The sequence below is a fragment of the Acinonyx jubatus genome, chromosome D3, assembly GCF_027475565.1.
Source record: "Acinonyx jubatus isolate Ajub_Pintada_27869175 chromosome D3, VMU_Ajub_asm_v1.0, whole genome shotgun sequence".
NCBI lineage: Eukaryota > Metazoa > Chordata > Mammalia > Carnivora > Felidae > Acinonyx > Acinonyx jubatus.
In genome coordinates, this window is record NC_069392.1 from 64,246,251 (window position 1) to 64,268,349 (window position 22,099).

The 22,099-nt window shown below is 45.3% G+C and overlaps 1 protein-coding gene and 1 long non-coding RNA gene across 8 annotated transcripts in view; one reads left to right on the top strand and one right to left on the bottom strand.

Annotated features, from left to right (window-relative positions):
• Positions 1–17,282, bottom strand: part of LOC106972965 (uncharacterized) — a 225,317-nt gene extending 208,035 nt beyond the window's left edge. The window contains exons 1-2 of one of the 3 annotated variants that reach the window (XR_008291425.1): positions 16,476–17,282; positions 15,456–15,611 (exon numbers count right to left, since the gene is read on the bottom strand). This is a non-coding gene — a long non-coding RNA (uncharacterized LOC106972965). The remainder of the gene's footprint in view (positions 1–15,455; positions 15,612–16,475) is intronic. The other 2 variants (XR_001429919.3, XR_008291426.1) reach the window with 2 other exon arrangements.
• Positions 1–22,099, top strand: part of SLC14A2 (solute carrier family 14 member 2) — a 442,799-nt gene that overhangs the window by 360,625 nt on the left and 60,075 nt on the right. The window lies entirely within an intron of this gene.

The following is a 22,099-nucleotide window of genomic DNA, read 5'->3' on the forward strand; positions in this document are numbered from 1 at the left end:
CAACCCTATCAAAACCAGGTCTCCAAGATAGAGTGTTTGCATGGCTTCTCCCTGTCATCACTTTTCCAGCAGCTGCCTGAAATAGCCTCCCACCTGCTATCCCTGCCTCCAAATCCTCATTGTCAGGAGAGTGTATTTCTAATCTCTACACCTGGTCCATCTCTTTGGGGACTAAGACTCCTTCAGCAACCACCCACAGGGTTCCTATTGAATCATGCTTTCCTCAGAGTGGTGTCTAGCCCACCTTCTCATCTGCCCACACTCCCCTCTGTGCTTCTGCGTTTCCTGGAACTGACCACACTGCTCACCTCCATGCCAAGGCCCATGTTCTCCTCTGACCTTCACCCATGTCTTTGGCTCCCCACCTCTGCCTCCTCACTGAGGACTAGCTCCCCTGGTGAGAGAAGCTCCCTCTCTGGGCCAGAACTACCTGTCTATCATCTGCCCCCACTGCAAACTGACCATCACACCTCTGCCCCACTAGCGCCCATCCCGACATCCATAGGGCTGACTATGTGTGTCCTGCAAATGCTGGCTCAGTTCATGGACAAAATACACCAGCAGGGTTTCCTCAGCACCTTGTGTTAGCTTGGCTCCTCATGTTATTCCTCTGCCTGTAGTTCCGTTGGAAATTTATTGGGGGTAGGGAGTGTTTTTTTCTTATCCCTCTCCCTTCTCTGTCTTCCAATTTGAGAACTGTTTTGAGCAATGATACTGTCATGATAGTTTATGGTATACAGAAGTTACGGCTTGAGGTATTGAGGCCCATTTCAGGAACTGAAAAAAAAAAAAAACCATAGGGTAGTGCAGCCAAGAGGGTAAGGCAGGCAGGGCAAAAAGCGGGGCTGGACACTGGTCTAAGGCGTGGCCATTGACCCTGAAGACTGCAGGGAGCCTTCCAAGTGTCCTCAGCAGGGCAGGGACAGGCTAAAGTCCATCTTAGGAGTACCCTCCTTTGGCAACAGGAGGAGGGGCTAGGAGACCAGCCACCTGGCTGTTTCTAGAATGCCCTTCAGAGGAGATGAGGGATAGAACTAGGCAGAGGCCAGAAGAGGAATCACCAAGATTTCAGGATCCAAATCTAGGGTGAAAATAGGAAACCTGCTCATACAGACAGATGTTCAGACATTTTTAAAGGACAAATTACTTTACAGCCCCAGACTTTAATTCGTTCATTCAGTAAATATTATTTGAACATGTAATTTGTTAGAAGCCTAGAGATTTGACAGTAAAACAAGGTTCCTGCTTTCAAGGAGCTTCATCCCAGTGGGAGGGAAGGACAGGAAACAAATGGGGATGTGCCAGAGTGTCAGATGGTGGTAGAGTGCTGTGGAAAGTGACAGGTAAGAGAGATGGAGAATACCTTTCTGAGGAACCATGACTAACCAGGAGAGGGTGGTCTACGCAGAGGAAGTGGCACATGCAAAGATCCTGGAGCGGGGGTGGATTTAACATGCTCTAGGCAGAGGAGAAGATGATGTCAGAGATGTAGCCAGAAGTTAGGTGTGGAGGCCAAGCAGGAGGCAGAAGGACTTCAGCTTGTGTCTACACAAGCTGGGCAGTCTCTGGAGAGGTCTTCAGCAGGGAAGGGACTCGCGCTACGTATTCAAAGGACCACTCAGGTTGCTCCAGCTGGACTGAGGCAGGCACAGGAGGAAGCTGAGACACATAAACAAGGAGAAGGATGATGATGCCTTAGGCTCCACCACTAGCAATGAAGGCAATGAGAAAAGCCAATTCCAGATGTAATTTAGAGGTGGAACTAATAGGAATTGCTGCTACATTGCAGTGTGGGGTGTGAGAGAGAGTCTAGAGCACTTGGGTGGGGGTGTCTTAGTCCATTCCAACTGCTGCAACACAAACCATTGACTGGGGTGGGGAGCTCATAAACAACAAACATTTATTTCTCACAGTTCTGGAGCCTGGGAAGTCCAAAATCAAGGCGCCCCAGATTTGGTGTTCGTTCTTTGTTCATAGACAGCTATCTTTGCTGTGTCCTCACATGTCTCTTTTACACGTGCACTAATCCCATTCGTGAGGGCTGCACTCTCTTGACCTAATCACCTCCCAAAGACTCCACCTCTTAATACCATCACATTGGGGTGTAGGTTTCAACATATGAATTTGGGGGACACATTCAGTCCATAGCAGTGAGTGACAGTCTCTCTTACTGAGACTGGGGACCTCAGGCTGATCAGGTTTGTGGAGGTGCAGGCTAATCAGTATGTACCCAAGCAGAGGTACCTGACACATCTCACATCTTTACTTTTTTACTAAATAGGCCACCCCCACATTCACACAGCATTTGTGGCTCACATATACCATGGAGACCCTGAGACTCAGAGCATCCTCAAGTGCCTTCTGAACTCAGCAGGGGTTTGCAATTCAGTGTGCATTTACCCACATGGGTTATCTCTGTCACTCTTTACCCATCATAAGGTATTATACTCAGAGCCTCCTCTTTCCGGTTTGAAATTATCTCCCTGCGGAGAGATAGACAGAAAAACATCTGCGATATGGTGGCTTAAAAGAGGTGGGGATGGGGAGGAAGCAGAACCTCATTGCTGTGGGGGTGGGGTGGGGAGGATTCAATGGACTGCTCCTCACCTCCCTCATTTCTCCCACAGTCCTCTTGGGTGGTAGGTATTGGCAGGGCCACGTTATGACTTGTGGGGACCCTAGGCACTCAGCTTTCATAGGTCTCTTTCTCCATAAAAAAATATTAAAAATTATATTTTATGACCACATTGGTATTGAGATGAATATAATGCAGGCCGGATTATATGTGTTTTTTCTTTCTGATTTTAAAGAAATTAAAGCAATGTTGTGGTCCTGAAGACTATCATGGGCTCCGGGCACAGTGCCTGTTGTGCCCAATAGAGAAGTGTCCCTGGGTATAGGAACGGAAGAGGGTGGGTCTGGAGCGACAGCAGCCATCAGGAGACCTGGGCCCCTGTCCTAACTCCCGAACAATAAGCTATGAGATCTCTGATCAGTGTCTCCACCTCACAAGGCCTCCTAATCTCTCCAAGGAGGGGTGGAACTTGACCATCTCCTGGCGGCCTTCTAAGCAACAACTCCCAAGGTTCTAACTAAAGCATGCAGACCTCGAGCTTCATTTTTTAGCTTTCTGACCCCAAGGGAAGGCTCTTCCTCCCCCCTCCCGCCCCACCCCACTAACTACAATATTAAACTTGTTTTCCTTTCTGGATCTCCTTCTCTCATCAAATCATTTGCTGGTGTGTGCAGCCACTGATTTCCAAAAAGCGGCCATAAAACCATAATGAGTATGGAGATACCAACGTGAAATGACAGAGAGAAGGCCATAAACATTCAAATAAATATATAAATATAAACAAGTCTATAAACCAAACCCGGGAGGTATTTTCAACGCATAATGTAGCATTTATATCTCTTACTTTGCGCAGCAGAACTTTCAAAGGAAATTCATTTAATTCTATTGCTCACACCCCTAACCCCCATCCAGGAGTAATCGCTAATAACCAGCACAATTACCGCCTCCCTCCTGATGGAGAGTTCATTTCAGAAGCTCGTTCTTGAATTCATTATCATGCTGGAAATGAGTTGAATCACAGCGGATGTGACCACATGACGATCCCCCTGCTTCCTTCCAGTTGGGTTCAGCGTGATGCCTGCTGCAGCCCTGGCCCCTGCCAGTCCTATTGCAAAGGGAGCTGCCTCTCTGTGCCTGGCCCGATTTAAAGAAGCTTGTCAGGAGTTAGGAAGAGGGCACATGACTCTGCCTTATTATGGGCTTGATGGGTGGAGGGACACCACCCACCTTGCTTAGAGCATGGCTGTGGCCCTCCCTCTCCAAAGGAAAGGAACCTAACCATGGCTCACGTGTCCTGCCAGGAAATGGCCAAGAGTGAACTGAGCAGCACCACGCATACACTGGCCGTTTCCACTGCTTCCAGGTCCTCATTCGTCCAGTCCTCAACAAGCCCTGGGGTAGTTCAGGGCCAGATACAGATTTAATGGAGCCTTTGTTTAAAAAGCAGGGGAGGGGTGTCTGGGCGGCTCAGTCGATTAAGCGTCCAGCTCTTGACCTCAGCTCAGGTCTTGATCTGAGGGTTGTGAGTTCAAGCCCTACATTGAGCTCTGCCCTGGAGCGTGAAGCCTACTTTAAAAAAAAAAAAAAAAAGCTGGGGAAACATGCAGTTAAGGGTACTAAAATATAAAACTTTTTTCATTCTTCCTTGGGTGGTTTCCTCTGCACGCCCACCACCACTCCCTCCCTCTCTCTTCTTGACCTGTCATAACCTATCATGATGTTTTTATCTGCTATTTAATGATGCGGTCCCAGAAGCTCAGGGATTCTTGCTAGGTGAGCACAGACTCTCACTGCACAGGGCCCCACCCAGTGACTAAGTGTACACACAAAAGATCCACTCTCTGCAGGTTTCCCTCCCACCAGCCATCAGATTGCCACACTGAGCCCCAATCAAAGTTGGAGAGTTGAGCCAGGGGTCTCCCCTTCCCACAAGCCCTCCAGCCCAGCCCACTGTGAATGCATGACCCCCAAGGGACTGCCATCTATGTGCCAGGTTCTGCTCAGTACCAGGAATGGGCCAAAGTGCTGCAGGGTGCATCACCTAACTCCGACCCTCCCCACACCTGTGCACACCTGAGCACAGAGGGCAGCAGCAGTCCCAGGGTGAGGGGCCAGGAGGGAGAGGCCCTGGGCACCTAAAGGCAGTTGAGAACAGGAGAGGCAGCAGGAGGCAGGACTGAGTATAAGCCAAGGATCCAAGTCACCCCCATTCATGGTCCACTGACCTATCAAACTTCACATATAAAACACAATGTTAGGATTTTGAACAATTGAATAAGTTTGAATTATTAAGAATTTCAAGATGGTGCTTGTGGAGCATCAAACCCCAAGCCTGGGGCCCTTTTAAGCACAAGACTATATACAATTGCACTGGTCACATGCCCTTGAAGCCAACTCTGGGTAGATATTACCACAGTCCTAATTTTGCATATGGGGGGGGGGGGGTCTCAGGCCCTATAATTAGCCCAAGGCCATGATGCTGGGAAGTGGGGGACACTAAGACTCAAACTGCATAATCTGGCTCCAGAACCTCATTCTTTGCCATTTCCCCATGCTGTGCCTCATTCCAGTAAACCTGGCTGCCTCCCCTCAGGGTGATCAGCACAATACCACATGGTCTGGTGGAAAAGGCAAAAGAGAGTACGCACCCCAACCTGCACCATATGCTGACTCAACTAGCCACTGGCTGTGTGCCTTTGGGCAAGTCATGTAGCCTCTCTGAACTTTAGCCCAATCTGCCACCTGAGGGGCACTGTGAAGAAAAAATCTGAAGTAATAAAGGTACACTTATGGGGAAGCACCTGTCTTACCTAATACATATAAGACAAGTAGGAAAGCCTGACCAGAACTGGACCTCTCAACCATCTCCTTCTTTCCCAGGCTTTTCCCCACCCCTCTGTAGGCAACGGACTCTGACCCTGAATGTCCAGAGAGGACAATGCACATGCTTTGTAATATAACTACTCTGTAGCCACACAGTAAGAAAGGGACAGGCTGGGCCAGTTCCACCATTCAGGTTTCTAAAGGATGTAATATTTTATGGGTCTATGTACACCTGCTTTGAGTTCATCATCTTAATTGCAATGGAGATTTTTTTTCTTATATGCATACAGTCCACCGGGCTAGCTCTCTCCATTGATGATCCAGGACTTCCCCTGCCCAGCCAACATTTGCGCCACCGCGTAGATGTTTGCTGAATGAAGTCATCAAAAGTCTACATGACGTTTTTCCTCAAATGAACTCATCAGATTGACCCAGTAGTAAGCATTGAAAGTAAGACTGAACTATTAGTAAGCATTGACTTAAGGGACCCAAAACTGTAGTAAGGCAAGAAAAAGCCTTAGGCAAGAAAAAGTAAGGCAAGTAAGGCAAGAAAAAGTCTTTTCTGCTGAACTAGAGTGACACATGCTTCCTCAGACAAGCTTGGGAGCTTTCCTTTGGCCTCATCATAGAAGCTTCTGCTTTGGCAAGACTGGCTGAAAGATCTAAATAGTCAGAGCCTTTGCGTTGGCCACTGTAGTAATTTATGCCAGCTGAGGGCGTGCATGGCCGTGTGTGATGCCCAAGGGCCCCCCATCTCTCCGTGATCCAGGGCCTGCTCGAGGAGTGCTAGTTCACTGCCCAGACCAAGCCAAACATATTTGACAGAATTTCAGCTCTCAACTTCAGCCAAGAGAGTTATTTCATTAACTAATGGCCATAGACAAGGGGCGCTTGGGTGGCTTGGTTGGTTAAGCGTCTGACTTCAGCTCAGGTCATGATCTCACAGCTCATGAGGTCGAGCCCCACATCAGGCTCTGTGCTGACAGCTCAAAGCCTGGAGTCTGTTTCTGACTCTGTCTCTCTCTCTCTCTCTCTCTCTCTCTCTCTCTGTCTCTCTCTGCCCTTTTCCTGCTCATGCTCTCTCTCTCAAAAATAAATAAACATTAAAAAAAATTTTTAAGGCCATAGATGAGACATACGATGGTCAGTGGTTGTTAGGAACATGTGTACATTGCTCAGTACAGCGCCTGGTTCATAGTAAGTGTTTGACCAAAATGTCAGTCCCTGACAAATGTAATCTCTCTTGGGGAGGCTTAGGGAGCAGTATGATTTGTCACTCCTTCCGTGGGGGGATTGGAGGCTATTTGCCCTAGAAAGGGACAGTATGAGAGTTGGACACCCTGATAAAGGGAGGACAGAGGTGGACAAAGGAGTTTGAGGCATGGCGGGAGCAGGGATTATGGAAAACTGAAAACCCCTTTTACCTCCTGCTCTGCTTTCCCATGGTCTGGCTCTAGAAACCTCAGGAAGAGAGTTAGTATGAGGTCTCTGGTGTAATGTGAAAAACATCTCTACTCAGAATCACTTCCACTGCTTTTACTTTCCCCCAGAGACTATGTAATTGTAATGGGCACATGAGTTGGCCTTTCCTGAACAAACTCAGGTTCTTACAAGAGATCAGAAGACACAAAATATCACTCAGGTCCTTTCAAAGAAATCTCCTCTTGGATCACTTATTTCTTGAGGCCAAACAGTTTGTACTTCCTCATTGTAAAATGCAGACATTTGAGTGCTTTCTCCAGAGCAAAAATTAGTTGACACTCCCCACTGATGAATTCAAACATTTTGACTTGAACTCATTCAAATTCCCGTCAGTGTAGTCAATGGATGTCACATCAAATATCTGTCAGCACAACCAGCCAAGTCGATTAGACACCTGGTCTTTTTAGTCAGCTAAACTTGTTATTTCTGAAAACAAAAATAAAAAAAAAAAATCAAGATAAAAGTAACCTATCAATTTAGTTAGCAACTGACTAACAACTTCTATCAAAAAGTACATTTTTGTCGAACTACTTTGATTTTTTTTCCCACTGAATCTACTAAATCAATCAGTTGTGTGTGGGGTGGGGAGGATATTGACCAGATGTGCAGCTTGCTGAACAAGCAGGGAGGTGAACATCAGAAATGAAATCATCAAAGAGATTCCATCAGAACGGCCACTGCTCAATCATCCACAATAACAATGAGGAATGGGATCCTGCAAGATGTATGACAGGTAGTCCCTAATCAGGACAATTTGCTGCACTGAAGAGCATTTTTCTATTCTTTCTAGAAATTCACCTTCCTGTCTCGTTTGTCCATAATTGATAAGAAAATGGGTGTGATTGCCCAGGGAGTGCTGATTTGTGTCCCCAATTGCCTGTCAACTATCAACAAGCTCATGGCAGGTTCACTGAAAACTGAAAGTTGATTGTATTTATTTGGGGTCCCTTGAGTGTTATATTATACTGAATTAATTCTGAAAGATATGATGCCTTCCCAAGTCCAGAGGATTACGATGAATTCAGTGTTTGACACAGTCTATTTTAGACCTGAACTAAAGAATTAAAATCAGTTTCTTTGTTTAAACTGAAACCCTTCAACCTGGCCTTTGTCACCCTCCTTCTCTACCTTTACTCTTTTCTCAAGCCTCACCTCACCCTTTCCCAGCTCCCCACCTCCTCACACACCCTCCCCAGGATGCCTGGAGCCTTGATACTTACTGTTCCAGAGCTCTCCCTGCAGGGGCAGCCATTTAGTAGACCAAGTTATACCAAGGGATCTTTTACTTACTGTGCTAAATCTTTCCAAGGGTGCTTGTTTTTCAAAAGAGGATACCTGAAGAGGTCTATGTTTAGTTCAAAGGAGTAAATCACTAATGATATAATTTCAGATGCCAGGTAACTGGAGAGAATCCAAATGTCAGCAGACAGGATTTTAACAAAGCCAAGTATTGTGAAGAGCAGTCTTGCTTAGAGAATCCAAACATATTCACTCTTGAATGTATTCATGGAGAATTAAGTGGCCCACTTTTGTCCAATTCAAAATTTTCACTGGTCAGATTTTCTCCTGGTCATAGACATTTCTGCAACTGGAATAAGCTGATTATTTATTGCTAACCACTCACCACCTACAATTCACTTTTCCAATTTTCCGTGTTGCCTGTACAGTGCCACTTTGTCAATCCCTGCAGTTTATTGACTGTGTTCTGATGGCTGGGGTAAACAAATTACTTCAAGAATAACTGGAGCAAAAAGGGCATTGCTTTCTGGCTTCTAATGATGGAGCTGGTGTGCTACCCAATTGGTCCTAATGTCAGCAGGCAATTCACCGTCATGAGGCTGCAAGTCTCATAACCCATACTATCAGTGACAAAATTTTGTATGGTACATAACATTGACCTTGTTTTATTCTGAGTAAATATCAGATAATATCAGATCAAATGATTTTGCAGATAAAATACTCCAAAATTTTGAAGTCTACTCTTTTAAAATCCATTGAAAATACACTGCACAGTAACAACTCTGCTTTATGAATGCATTAAAAGCATCAATAACCAAGAAGTTCACACTCTTACATTAGGGCCAGAGGACGTTTATTGGATCTGGGGTGTCTTGTACCGTTTAGACCCAAATCTGTCCTTAGCTCAGTGGTTTCCAAATTTCTTTACTGTGCAGTTCTACCAGAAAAATATTTTTGAGCAGGCACCCCAATACGTTTGTTTAATTACAAATTATATTTATGTATCTACATCAGCCAATATGTCAAGGCACAATACACAGGTCAGGGTCATCTATAATGATAGTCAATGTAAACCCTTTTTATTTTTTTTAATATAATTTATTGTCAAATTGGCTTCCATACAACACCCAGTGCTCATCCTAACAAGTGCCCTCCTCAATGCCCATCACCCACTTTCCCCTCTCCCCCACCCCCATCAACCTTCAGTTTGTTCTCTGTATTTAAGAGTCTCTTATGGTTTGCCTCCCTCCCTCTCTGTTTGTAACTTTTTTTCCCTTCTCTTCCCCCATGGTCTTCTGTTAAGTTTCTCAAGATCCATATATGAGTGAAAACATATGATATCTGTCTTTCTCTGACTGACTTATTTCACTTAGCATAATACCCTCCAGTTCTATCCACATTGCTGCAAATGGCCTGATTTTATTCTTTCTCATTGCCAAGTAGTATTTGATTGTATATATAAACCACATCTTCTTTATCCATTCATCAGTGGATGGACATTTAGGCTCTTAACATAATTTGACTATTGTTGAAACTGCTGTTATAAACATTGGGGTACATGTGCCCCTATGCATCAGCACTCCTGTATCCCTTGGGTAAATTCCTAGCAGTGCTGTTGCTGGGTCATAGGGTAGATCTATTTTTGGTTTTTTGAGGAACCTCCACACTGTTTTCCAGAGCGGCTGCACCAGTTTGCATTCCCACCAACAGTGCAAGAGGGTTCCGGTTTCTCCACATCCTCTCCAGCATCAATAGTCTCCTGATTTGTTCATTTTAGCCACTCTGACTGGTGTGAGGTGGTATCTGAGGGTGGTTTTGATTTGTATTTCCCTGATGAGGAGCAATGTTGAGCATCTTTTCATGTGCCTGTTGGCCATGTGGATGTCTTCTTTAGAGAAGTGTCTATTCATGTCTTCTGCCCATTTCTTCACTGATTATTTGTTTTTCAGGTGTGGAGTTTGGTGAGTTCTTTATAGATTTTGGATACTAACCCTTTATCTGATATGTCATTTGCAAATATCTTTTCCCATTCCATTGGTTGCCTTTTAGTTTCGTTGATTATTTGCTTTGCAGTTTAGAAGCATTTTTATCTTGATGAGGTCCCAATAGTTCATTTTTGCTTTTAATTCCCTTGCCTTTGGAGATGTGTCAAGTAAGAAATTGCTGCAGCTGAGGTCAAAGAGGTTGTTGCCTGCTTTCTTCTCTAGGGTTTTGATGGTTTCCTGTCTCACATTCAGGTCTTTCATCCAATTTGAGTTTATTTTGGTGTACGGTATAAGAAAGTGTTCTAGTTTTCATTCTTTGGCTTGTTGCTGTCCAATTCTCCCAGAACCATTTGGTAAAGAGACTGTCTTTGTTTCCATTGGATACTCTTTCCTGCTTTGTCAAAGATTAGCTGTCCATACATTTGTGGGTCCAATTCTGGGTTCTTTGTTCTATTCCATTGGTCTATGTGTCTGTTCTTGTTCAGTATGGTATTGACCATACTGTATTGATGATTACAGCTTTGTAGTAGAATGTAAGCCCTTTTTAAAGTAGACTTCATAATTTTGACATTTTGGGGGCCTAATCCTTATTGTGGCTAATTAGGTTGTCATTGCCTTTACTTTCTAATGTGGCTGGAATCATCAGAACATAATCAGAACTGAAGAAGCAATAGCACCACTTTCCTGTGATTTATTTGGACTTATATTAGTCATTTTTTATGTTCTGAAATTTCTTTGTAGGACTCTTTCTAATCCATTTGTCCATTTTGTGTCAATCCTTTTGCACCATGGAAATTCCACTCTATTCCAGAATGATAATAATAATATTAATAACCAATAAGAAGACTTATTCAGAAAGTTTTCCTCCAGAGCCTAAATAGATAGCCACTAACCTCCTAATCTTGCAACACTAAAGGTGTGGTACATAAGATCCATAAATGACATATGACAACTTGAAAAAGGATCTGAACCAGGATACCTTAAGTTTATCTCAATTTTTAGATAAAAATATACATAGAAGTTCTAATATGTATCCACACCCCAATTGACTGAGTGTCTTACAATACCCCTCAGGATGAATGTCCCACTTTGGGGACCCGTGGTTCTAGTTCACCTTAAAATGAAGCCTCTTCTGGAGAGGAGAGAGGAGAGGAAATTGGAGAGGTACACTGAGACCAAGTTGGACTTAATGTCCTGCCTGGGAGTTTGGGCATCCTGGGTTCACTGGGAAGCATTAAAGAGTCTTAAAGAAGGGGTGATATGACATGATTTGCATTCTTGCAAATTATTCTGAATGCACCAAGGAGAACGGATTGTGGAGCATACACAGATACCAGGAGTTATAACAGGAGGTATGATAATGGTCTGACTTAAGGCTGCAGCCTGGAGAAAAGTGGGAAGATTCACACGATAGTAAAAATTTGGTTATCCATTAAACTTGCCCAAGGTTAAACAGCTGGTAGGCAGCAAAGCTAAATTTAGACCCCAGGTCTCCTCACTCCAAATACAGTGATTTTTCTTCTGATTTGCCATGTCAGAGAACACCTGGTCCCTCTGTTTTATCCTCCCCCAGGGAGATAGGTGATCAGGAGCTAAGCCCAGATAGCAGCGTGCAGTTTCCAGCAGGGTGATGAAGGAAGGCAACAAGAAAGGAAAAGCACTGCCTTCTCCAGATGTATTTATCTTTGCAGGATCCATGAGGGGGCTCCATGAGAATCTGTTTTCTGGGTATTGAATCCTGTACTGAAATAACACACTTTCCAGTGACAACAAACTGAAAATCCAAGTGACTATTCATTCAAGTCCAGGCGTTAACAAAAGCCATAACCCATCCTTCTGAAGGGTGGAAGGTGATAGGGAGGTACCAACTTGGGGGAAAGAGAAATAGACTCTTGTAATCACTCCCACTAAGGGGCTTTCATCTCTTCTGTTGGGCTGTTTACAGTCCTTCTTCCTTTAAGCTAAAAAGTTAGCTTCTCCAAAAATTCCTTCCTAATTACCCCTTCCCTCTTGTCCCCTGCCTCCTGCCCCAGTCTCCTTTCTTATGGCATCTATTGGTCAAGGTTTAGTACATAAAACAGAAACCACTACAGGTATTTTAAACAGAAAGGGATTTAATACAGGAATTTAGGGGCTCACAAAATTGGGGACACAGTTGTAGGAGTGAGATTTGGGCCAGTAATTACTCCTGAAACACTACAGAACTGACCTACCATAGGAGCTACTACCTCTGAGGCCACCACTGAAACTACTGAGTTCAAAAACCCACCATTATATTCCAGGAATCAGGAAGCCAGAATCATGAAGTCACTATAGCTCCTGCCCCTCAAACCCACAAAGCTAGTGGCTGAGCAGTGAGCAGCAAAAAACATCATCTGTCCGTGACCTTTCTTTCAGCAGAAAACAGCTGAAAAGGCAAGACTTCTGCTTCACTTCTACCTTCTAAATTTTGCCTAATGCCTCAAATTGACAAAGCCTGATTTTATTCTAAAACCTCAGCTGCAAGAGAAGCTGAGAAATTTGATTTTTTTATTTTTTAATGTTTATTTATTTTTGAGAGAGAGGGAGACAAAGCGGGAGCAGGGGAGGGGCAGAGAGAGACAGAGACAGAATCTGAAGCAGGCTCCAGGCTCCGAACTGTCAGCACAGAGCCAGATGCAGACTTGAACTTACAAACCATGAGATCATGACCTGGGCCAAAATCAGATGCTTAACCGACTGAGCCACCCAGGCGCCCCTGAGAAATTTGACTTTTAACTTTCTAGCCTCTTGGATATAGTAAGGTACCCTAGAAGGATTGAGCAAGCCACCCTACAGGCTCCAGCATGGGATATCCTAAATTACATTCTGTTTTTTTAATGTGTCTAACCACCCCTCAGCTCCTGAAGGACAGAGCTCCTGGAGGTCATGTCTGTCACATCCTTCAAGGCTGCAAGACTTGTAGATGAGAGGTCCTTGCTAAGGACAGCCAAATAATCAAATGATGAAACACAATCACTGTTTCAGTACTTTCTTACTTTGCTTTCTGATTCTGTTCCTGCCTTTAAATGTTATCTCTGAAGTAAACCCCCTTGAAGATAATGCTGGTTGGTACTTCTCAGGTGTGTCCCCACAGAGTGAGCCACAGGGCTGGCCATATACATTCCTCCTAAATTAGTGTGTTGATTGTGTTTCACAACTGATTCTCACCCAGAAGTGGTTTTTTTTCCCCCAAAAGACATTTTTGCCCTATGAAGTTCAACCAGCAGGAAACTAATTTCCTACAAAAGTGTGAGGCCAACAGATCTTTCTTATATGCACTATTGTCTCATTTTGGCAGCAGACTACCTCCAAATTCTAAAAAAGGTGCCCTCTACACTATTCTACAAGGTTGCTATGAGGATTAGATAACACAGAGAGCATTACCTACCACATAGTAGATGTCAGTAAGTATCAATTCCTTCCTTTTTCCTTCATAAAAAAGTATACCTTTCTGGGCTTCTGCTAAGAGACTGGCTAATTAGATCTTTGAAGAGGTATTAATGGCTAATGTATTAGTTATCTACTGATGTGTAACAAATTGCCCAAAACTTAACAACTTAAAACAAGAAAAATGTCTTTGGCCAGGAATCTGGGAGCAACATAGCTGGGTGGTTCTGGCTTAGAGTCTCTAATGAGATGGCTGTCACGATGATGGCTTTACTAAAGGCTTTACTGGAGCTGGAGGATCCACTCTTAAGATGACTCTCTTGTGCATCTAGCCAGCTGATGCTGGTTGTTGCCAAGAGATCTCAGTTCCTCTCCACGACAGACTCCTAAGGCTGCAGTTCCCCCAGAGCAAGTGACCCAAAAATGCAAGGCTGAAGTGGCAGTGTCTTTTAAACCTAGCCCCAGAAGGGACAGAACCTCCTTTCTATGATGTCCTGTTGGTTACACAGGTCAGCTCTGTGAGTACCGGGAAGCAAGGGTCACCAAGGGCCACTGTGGAGGTTGGCTGCCACACTTCATAATGGCCTAATAGGGTAGGTGAACTCTTCCATTTACTGTCATTGTGATTTGGAAGGGATTTTGAATGTCTCAATGCAAGTTTGTAAGATATTCTTAGAGATACTTTAATCTTTGTCAAGATTTTAGCTCTGGAGCACACTCATTAGACACTCAGAAAATATGTGAAGAAAGAATAAATTTGTCCCTTAAGCAACATATAAACATTCTCCAAAATGGAGCAACTCAAGAGATAAAGCATCTATGGGGCTTTCTTGTGAATATATATGTATATAAATTATGCATTGTGTGTGTGATAAAATGTCACCCACATGGTGAAATAAAATAAAGTACTTGGGAACATATAAACTATAAAAAATTAGTGATAATTGCTGAATTCCTTTTTATGTATACCTATATATATACATATATATATTCTTTATTCAATAGATAGGGACAGAAATTTATGAAATTATGAATTACAATTAAGGAATGGAATGAAATGGTATAAACCTTGACAATGCAATAATAATAATAATAAAATTAGTAAAAATTGATAAAAGCATATGAAAACAGTTTTCCTATTTTTCTTAGTTAGGAGGCAATCAGTACTACCTAAATATGAAACCTGGATTTTTTTTTAAAGATACTGAGTTCTTAATTTTTTAAATGCTTTTTCTGTTTTCTTAACCTTAAAAGGTTACAAAAACTAAAAATATTTCCCATGGTGAATAAACATTTATCTGAAGTTTAGCAGTTTCTCTAGTTTCACTTTAATTCATTTTTCTTTTGTTCAAGTCACACAAAATTAAATATGATACTTTCCGTTAAAAAACAATAGCTCAAAAAAACAAAAACAAAACAAAAATAATAGCTCATAAGACATTACCCTATTTCTAGGAAATAATTTTGTCTTTCCATTTTTTCTTTTGCTGCTCAGGAATATGAGCACAAAGGTATCTGGAAGGACAGCTCCCCAATGTTTATGATGGCCATTTCTGCATTTGGGAAGTGGCAGTAAGTTTCTGCATTCTTCCTGTGCTCTTCAGTATTTGAAATTTTCATAGTGACTACATACGACTTTTTTAAACATGACAAGGAGAGGCTTAAACTAAAAAGAATATGATTATTGGGTGGGTGATACTATCATCTCATTTGAAGGCATATTCCCCAAAATGTTTATGTCTTAGAACCTCAGAAGCCCTTGAAGATGTTATAGATGGGCCATCAGTTTTGAGAGGTGTACTTTACCTGCCTTTTGCCCTAGTGTGTTGGTGTGTAGAATTAATGCAACCAAGACAATGGGTTTGGTTCTCCAAATGAGCCATTTGTCTTCTCCCTGATCTGTGATCCCCATCTGTACCCCCAACCAGAACTGGACCACTTACAGAGGCAAAGTACTGATCAAGGGGCCTGCAAGTTGGAGTCTTGGTTGAATCCTACTTCCTAGTTCACAGTTGTATCAGCCGGGTCATGAAGGAATTAGGAGCACCACCAAAAAGGCAATGGAATCACAGACCCTTAGAAGGATGGCTCTGTAAACTCTGAAAAACAGAAAGAAACAGGACACAGGACTCCTTCACATCCAATTAAAATATCTCTTCAAAGTTGATCTTGGAGAAATGATGGTATTAAAAACCTTTCTACCAACAGGGAAGTTTTTGACTTTCATGACTTTTTGCATCCCTGGCTTACCAGGTTTTCTCACTGAGCATTTTGTGGGGGACCATTCCTTGTCATATAGGCTTGTCCTGCATATTGCAGGATATGTGGCCTCCCTGGCCTTCACCACTAAATAGTAGTGGTACCCCTCCTTCATTGAGTCAACCAAAAGATGCTCCCCTCATTTCCACCTTCATTCTCTACCCACCCCCACAGTGGGAAGCAGGGCAGTCCCATCCCTGGACACTCACAGTGTACCTTCTGGTTTCCATGAGGACAAGAAGAACTTTGTCTTGCTCACTGATGAATCTCTAGTGACTGACACATAGTAGGTACTCAACAAACATTTGAATTAATAAGCAATATCCAATGTAGGATCTGCTATGGAGAAATTAGTGTTTTAGGAAGATGAATATTTCTAAATATTTACATCAGCAAATCTACTCTCATTAAATTCCTGGTAGTTGGAGCCTTTAGAGCTTATGAACAGCCCCAGAAAAGCCGGGAGGACGTAGGCAGAAACTGACATTTGGTGACACCTATGGTTTGTGGAGTAGTGTGCTGCTCAGCCCTCTACATGTTGCCTTATGAGGCAGCAATCACTATTCTGCTTCCCAGATGAGGAGGAATCCCCACGTGGTACATGGTAGATGGCAGAGCTAGAATTTGGCTGGACTCCCAAAGCCATGTTCTTTTGGTTCCACCCACTGTGACCATCCCGGTGGAGTTTGCTCATCAACACTCACCCTCCTTTCAGATGCTCTCGAGAAAACACATCTTCAGAGGTTTCACAACAAAATTTGTTTTCCAGTGATGTCCAGATAAATTCCATCTCTTCGGAGGCTTGACTGCATAAATATAGCCAACATATCTCTCCCATTACATCAGTCAAGCTGCAGGGGGTCAGAGGACAAGCATCTCGGCAAATGTCTTCGGCCACTTGCTAAATGCATACTTTCTTTAACACTCAACTGTTGTAACCCCAAGTGGCTTCTTTGGAGATCTGAGGAAAGCTCATTTGGTAAATCTGGTTAGGGCTGAAGGAGAAGAAAGAGTGGGATAAAGTTAGATTAAGTCCCCATCTCCATACCAGGATCCCTCTGCTTTTCCTTCTTTGGTAGCTGGTCCGGAGCTGGCTGTCTCTGGAACCACATGATGTGCCAGGGCCACATACAGGGCAGTGTGACAGAACAGCTCACTTCCTCTCCCCAGGAAGACTGTTGCTCCATCCTTCACAGGACTCATGCAAGAGAGGAGGAGGAGGGAGAAGCCTTGCCAGGGAGTCTGGCAGCCTGGAGGCTGTGGCCCCTTCAGAGCAGAGACAGAGGGCTCAGGAGTGCCCATCTGTCTCCCCAGCCCATCTCCTTGCCTGCCCCATCTCCTTCTCAGCACATCCTCTCCCACCAGCACTTCAATCCTCCTACTGTGCTGTGACTCTGAGGTTTCTCTCCTCTCTTCTCTTTCTCCTTCCTCCTATTCTCCTCCCTCCCCTGCCACTTCCCTTACGTCTCCCTGTAATGCCCCAGTCCTCCCACTTTTTCCTTCCTGCCTGCCAATTCCAACTGTATTCCTCTTCTCACTACCCCCACGAAATGTCCCCTTCCACTCTGGGCGGGGCTTCCTCTATTCTGTCTTCTCCAGTATGGCACGAACTTATTGTTTGATTACTGATGTTCTTACTAGTGCCCTTCATTCCTGCATACCCCCACCCCCACCCCAGCATCCCACTGATGTTCATAGCACGAGGCTGTCATGACTAAAGCCTCCTAACCTTGACTCACCCCAACATGAATCCATGTTTATGCCCTCTTGGGGCCATTCACAGCAAGGACCCAACCTCATCTCCTCTTTATGGTGTTGTCCGAGCTTACAAAGCAAAGGTGAGTTTTCGATTTAGGTATTTTCAACAATGGGAAGAGCCTCCATTTCCATAGGTGCTACATTTTTATTTCTGAAATTGTGCACCCCTTACAACCTGGCTTTCTCGGGAGCATGCCATGGTTAGGGCCCTGCACAGGTTGCATGGGAAGCTGGGATTTAACTGCCACAGGCTAAGACACATGATGGAAAGGACTGGGGTGTTTGCCATCTCCTTTCATCTGGAGGTAGAGGATGTAAATGGTATTTAATTAAAATAATAAATCTAGCTTTGGTTTCGTTTTGGTTTTGCTGTTGGTAAATCTAATCTGGTTTCACTTGTTTACCGAATGCTTTCACCACTCAGCCAAAGTTCTGAAAAGAATGGAGATTGTGCCCAGGCCCTCTCCTCCTGCTCCCTTCTTGTAGCTCCCCACACCCAGTGCCTTCTCCCCACAAGAGCACTGCCCAGCTAGACCCCTGCCCCTGTGCTTCCCAGAGCTTATGAGTAAAGGAACCACCTGAAGGTCTTATTCAAATGCAAAGTCCGCTTCTGAGAAAGGGCCTAGAACCTGCATTTAGAAATGCAGTGAGGGTCTGTCTGGGTGGCTCAGTCAGTTGAGCGTCCAACTCTTAATTTCAGCTCAGATCATGCTCTCATGGTTGTGGGATCAAGCCCAGCATTGGGCTCCACGTTGAGTATGGAGCCTGCTTAAGATTCTCTCTCTCTCCCTCTCCCTCTGCCCCTCCTCTGCTCACATGTGCATCCATTCGCATCCTCTGCCCTCCCTTCTCAAAAAAAAAAAAAAAAAACAAGAAAAGAAAAAAGAAATGTAGCTGATCCTCAGCCTGCACCATGAGTAACAGGGCAATAAAATGTGTTCTGCAAGGTCAGACACCCAAAGGTCCAGGTCATTGCTTCTCAGTCTGGGCTGCACATCAGCATCAGCATCACCTGGAGAGCTCTTAACATTCTCAGTGCCCATGCTGCACCCCAGACCACTCACTGAAGCCACAATCTCTGGAGGAGGAGCCCAGGATCAGCATTTTTTTAAAGCTCCCAAAAGAAAGATGGTTTTGTGCTGTCAGGGATGAGAATCTGCTCTCAGGGTTGAAAGGAAGAAGCATTTACATCTGGCTGAAGGGAAAGGGAAGGTGCCCTGAAAACAGCATTGCCCCCTACTCGCCCAGTTGTTTTTCCATCATGTGCAGAAAGTGAGGTCATGTTTGAAGACGGAGGGTGGCTTGGGGAAGCCAGTGCCTGTAATGGCTCCCAAGCACATTACAGAATGCTCAGAAGTCTATCCAAAAGCATGGAGGATGGGGCAGTGGGGTGCTGCACTAGGAGAACCCCACCCTGGGGCCCCTTTGGCTGCTGCTTAAGACCTGAGACTTAACACCATCCCCTTAACTGCCCTTCTTTACCTGTACCCAACACCACCCCCTCCCCCTTCAGAACACCTCCACTCTGTCTCCAGAAGGCCTTCAGTGTCACCTGACTCTGAGTTGTGCCCAGATTAGAGGCTCCAGGGACAGCGCCTGATGGGATCTGTCCCAATTTCTGCACCCTCCCAGGGACAGCCCTGCCTCCCCACTCTCATCCCTGTCACTTCTAGAAAATAAACATCTGTGCAGGGAAAACATTATCAAGGTTTTACTGAAAAGAAGAGGAGTAGCCCAGGGGCCTAAAGAATATGCCAAACTAAGTCCTTGGAGAGGTTAATTTCAGAAGAACTGTATCCCTGCCAAATGGAAGAACGGGGTTGCATACTGCCCCAGGTTGCACATAGGAAGTTCCAGTTTGAGGCCGTGGTTCAGTTCCCAGAAGGAGGCATGTATTTGTACACATGAAACCTAAACTACATAAAGCCAGGCCCCAGGGAGAATGGAGGACGCACTAGCCTCTGAGCTCTGCATGAGGGGAGAGAGACATCCTGGGGGCAGAGCCCATGGGGTCAGTGATGGTGTTGTGGAAAGAGCCCAGGCCTGAGCATTAGGAGGCAGGGTCAGCCCCAGCCACTGTGTCAATGCCCTGTGTGACTCAGGTGAGAACCCTCACTTCTCTGGGCCAGTGAAATAAGAATAACACCACCCTGCCCCTCTCCCCATCATGGGATCATTCAGAGAAACAAATGCAGTTCTGGATAGGAGAGTACTTTGTAGAGTATGAAGTATTATGCGCACAGAGAGTTAGAGCAGTGTGGAATTTGCAGAGTTCGGAGTGCATATGTGCATGTGAGTGCACATGTATGAATACGTGTGCACATACATGAGGATTGTGCGTATGTATGAGTACAAGTGCGTGTGTGTGACTGTTGCACTGGGAAACAGATCCTAACCACTGCACGGGCCAAAGGAGAGGTCAGAGTGTCCCTGGGTCAGGAAAGCACTATAGCAATAATTGGGCTGGGACATGTGGGCAGGATTCAGGGAAGTAATGGAGAACAACACACGAAGAAACAGAATGGAACCTGAGGCAGCCGTGGGCCCAGAGGAGATCTCCTGCCCAGAACAGGAGTACGTGCTACAGAGAAGCTGGAGATTGGTTCAAGCACAGATGAAGCCCTGCCCCCTACCCCCTGCACCAAAGCAGAACCATGGGAGAGTGAGAACACGGCTGCCTTCACCTTCGGTGACACTCACCTCTTCCCCCAAGTAGCCCCCACCTGTGTGGAGACTGGACACGTTGCCCCCCGGGCAGTCTGGGAACACACCTGAAGTAGCCATCTGCAGACTCAGAATGTCTTCCTAGCAATTCTGTTTTAAAATAAAAAAGGTAAAAGCGGTAAGCACCCAGTCCCAGCAGCAAGGCCCTTAGACTTGGAGCACCTCAGAAGCTTTCTGAGTAGTGGCAGGACCAAGCCATGTCTTAAGGTATTTCATCCATCACCAGGGGCAAGATGGAGAGAAGCTGGACAGCTGCAGTCAGGGAGACTGGCTGAGAGCTGACCTGGACAGAAGCGGACCAGCCCAGAGGGAGAAGACAGACTTACACAGCCAAGGCCCTTGAAGTGAAATTTGATGGCTTAGTAATTGCTGGTTTAGGGATGTGGTGAAGCAGGGGCTCAATACACAGCACATCAGAGGGTCATCCCACTTAAAGAATGTCACCTGAGAAGGGTACAGTGACCCCCTCAGAATGTCCTTCCAAATGCAAGGAGATCCAGTATCTAAGGAGGAGATCCATGCAGGTCTAGCCTCCTCTCCCAATCCCACTCCGGGCCCTGGTTAGGTCCCCAGCTGCAGGCACCAGCCCTGGCCCCTGCGAAAGAACCCAGAAAATAGAGCCCCCAATGTGCTGACCACCAGCCATCTCTAACCCCAACAGTCTGCAGATGGGCCAGGGGAGGCTGTGCTCCCTCTTGACTCCCATCCCTCCCAGCCCGACCCCTGGCCCCGTGAGTCAGGCTCCTCTCAGCCCACATCAGACTCGCTGGGCTGGAGCTGCCAAGAAAAAATCTGAGCCCCCTAATAAAAAGGAGCATTCAGCCAACATCTTACACAAGCCAGCCCTGAGAAAGGCACCTCTCACCTTAGCCCAGCTGCCGGCCAGCCCCTTCTGTTCCCTGCCCTATCTGTCAAGGGACGAGGCCTCTCCTGGCTTGATCCCCTCCTTGGCCTCACTGAGGTATGATCCATGGATCTGTCCTGTCCCCATTCCAGCATCAACTTGGCCCCAGACAGCTGATTTCTCCCTTTCAACAGCTGTCCACGGGGCTCAGAAATCAGCAGAGCCCTGGCCCAGGGACCCAGCCTGACTCAGCAAGGTCCTTTTGGAGTCATGTCTCTGCCTTTGATCCTGCTGTCACTGAGATACACAAGCAAGATGGCAGAGAGTCTGGGGGCTTTGTTGGGTGAACCAAATTAAAGGAAATCCAGAGGTCCGCCCCAGAGAAAGGAAGATGAAGATCAATCTTTGAAGTGCTCTCATGTAGGGAAGGGAGGACATATATCCTGTGCAGATATGAAGGCAGCACTAGAACCAGCACTGGGTGAAACCGCAGGGACTTGACATCAGCTCCATAGACCTAATGGCTTCTAGTATGCAGACATGTTCACAAGGAGAGCAGCCTGCTTCATGGGATCGTGGGACACCAGCCAACTGTCAGAAGCACTAAAAAGTAGATTCCTTCATTGATTGAGAGAGGTGAAGAATATCCTTTTTGATCCTGAGGTTGTAGATATACACAGAAACTGTTTTCCATAATTGCATCAACTACAAACTCTTGGGAAAAATTAATTCAACAAATATTTTGGAAAACCTGCTAATCACTTTTTCTTCTCTAGAGCTGCTGTGACCTCCAAAACTCAGCCTGGGTAGATGATGAATAAACGAGGCCATTTTAGATTCACCCCGGGATGACAACTTCACTGGCATACTTAATCCCAATAGGCCACGGGAAAGGGAGAGAGCCTTGGCTCTGCACTAATTCACACCAACAACTCAAGAAACCCCTCCAGTCATAAGCCCCCATTCTCCCTTGACACCCAGAATGTGCTAGAGAGGACACAG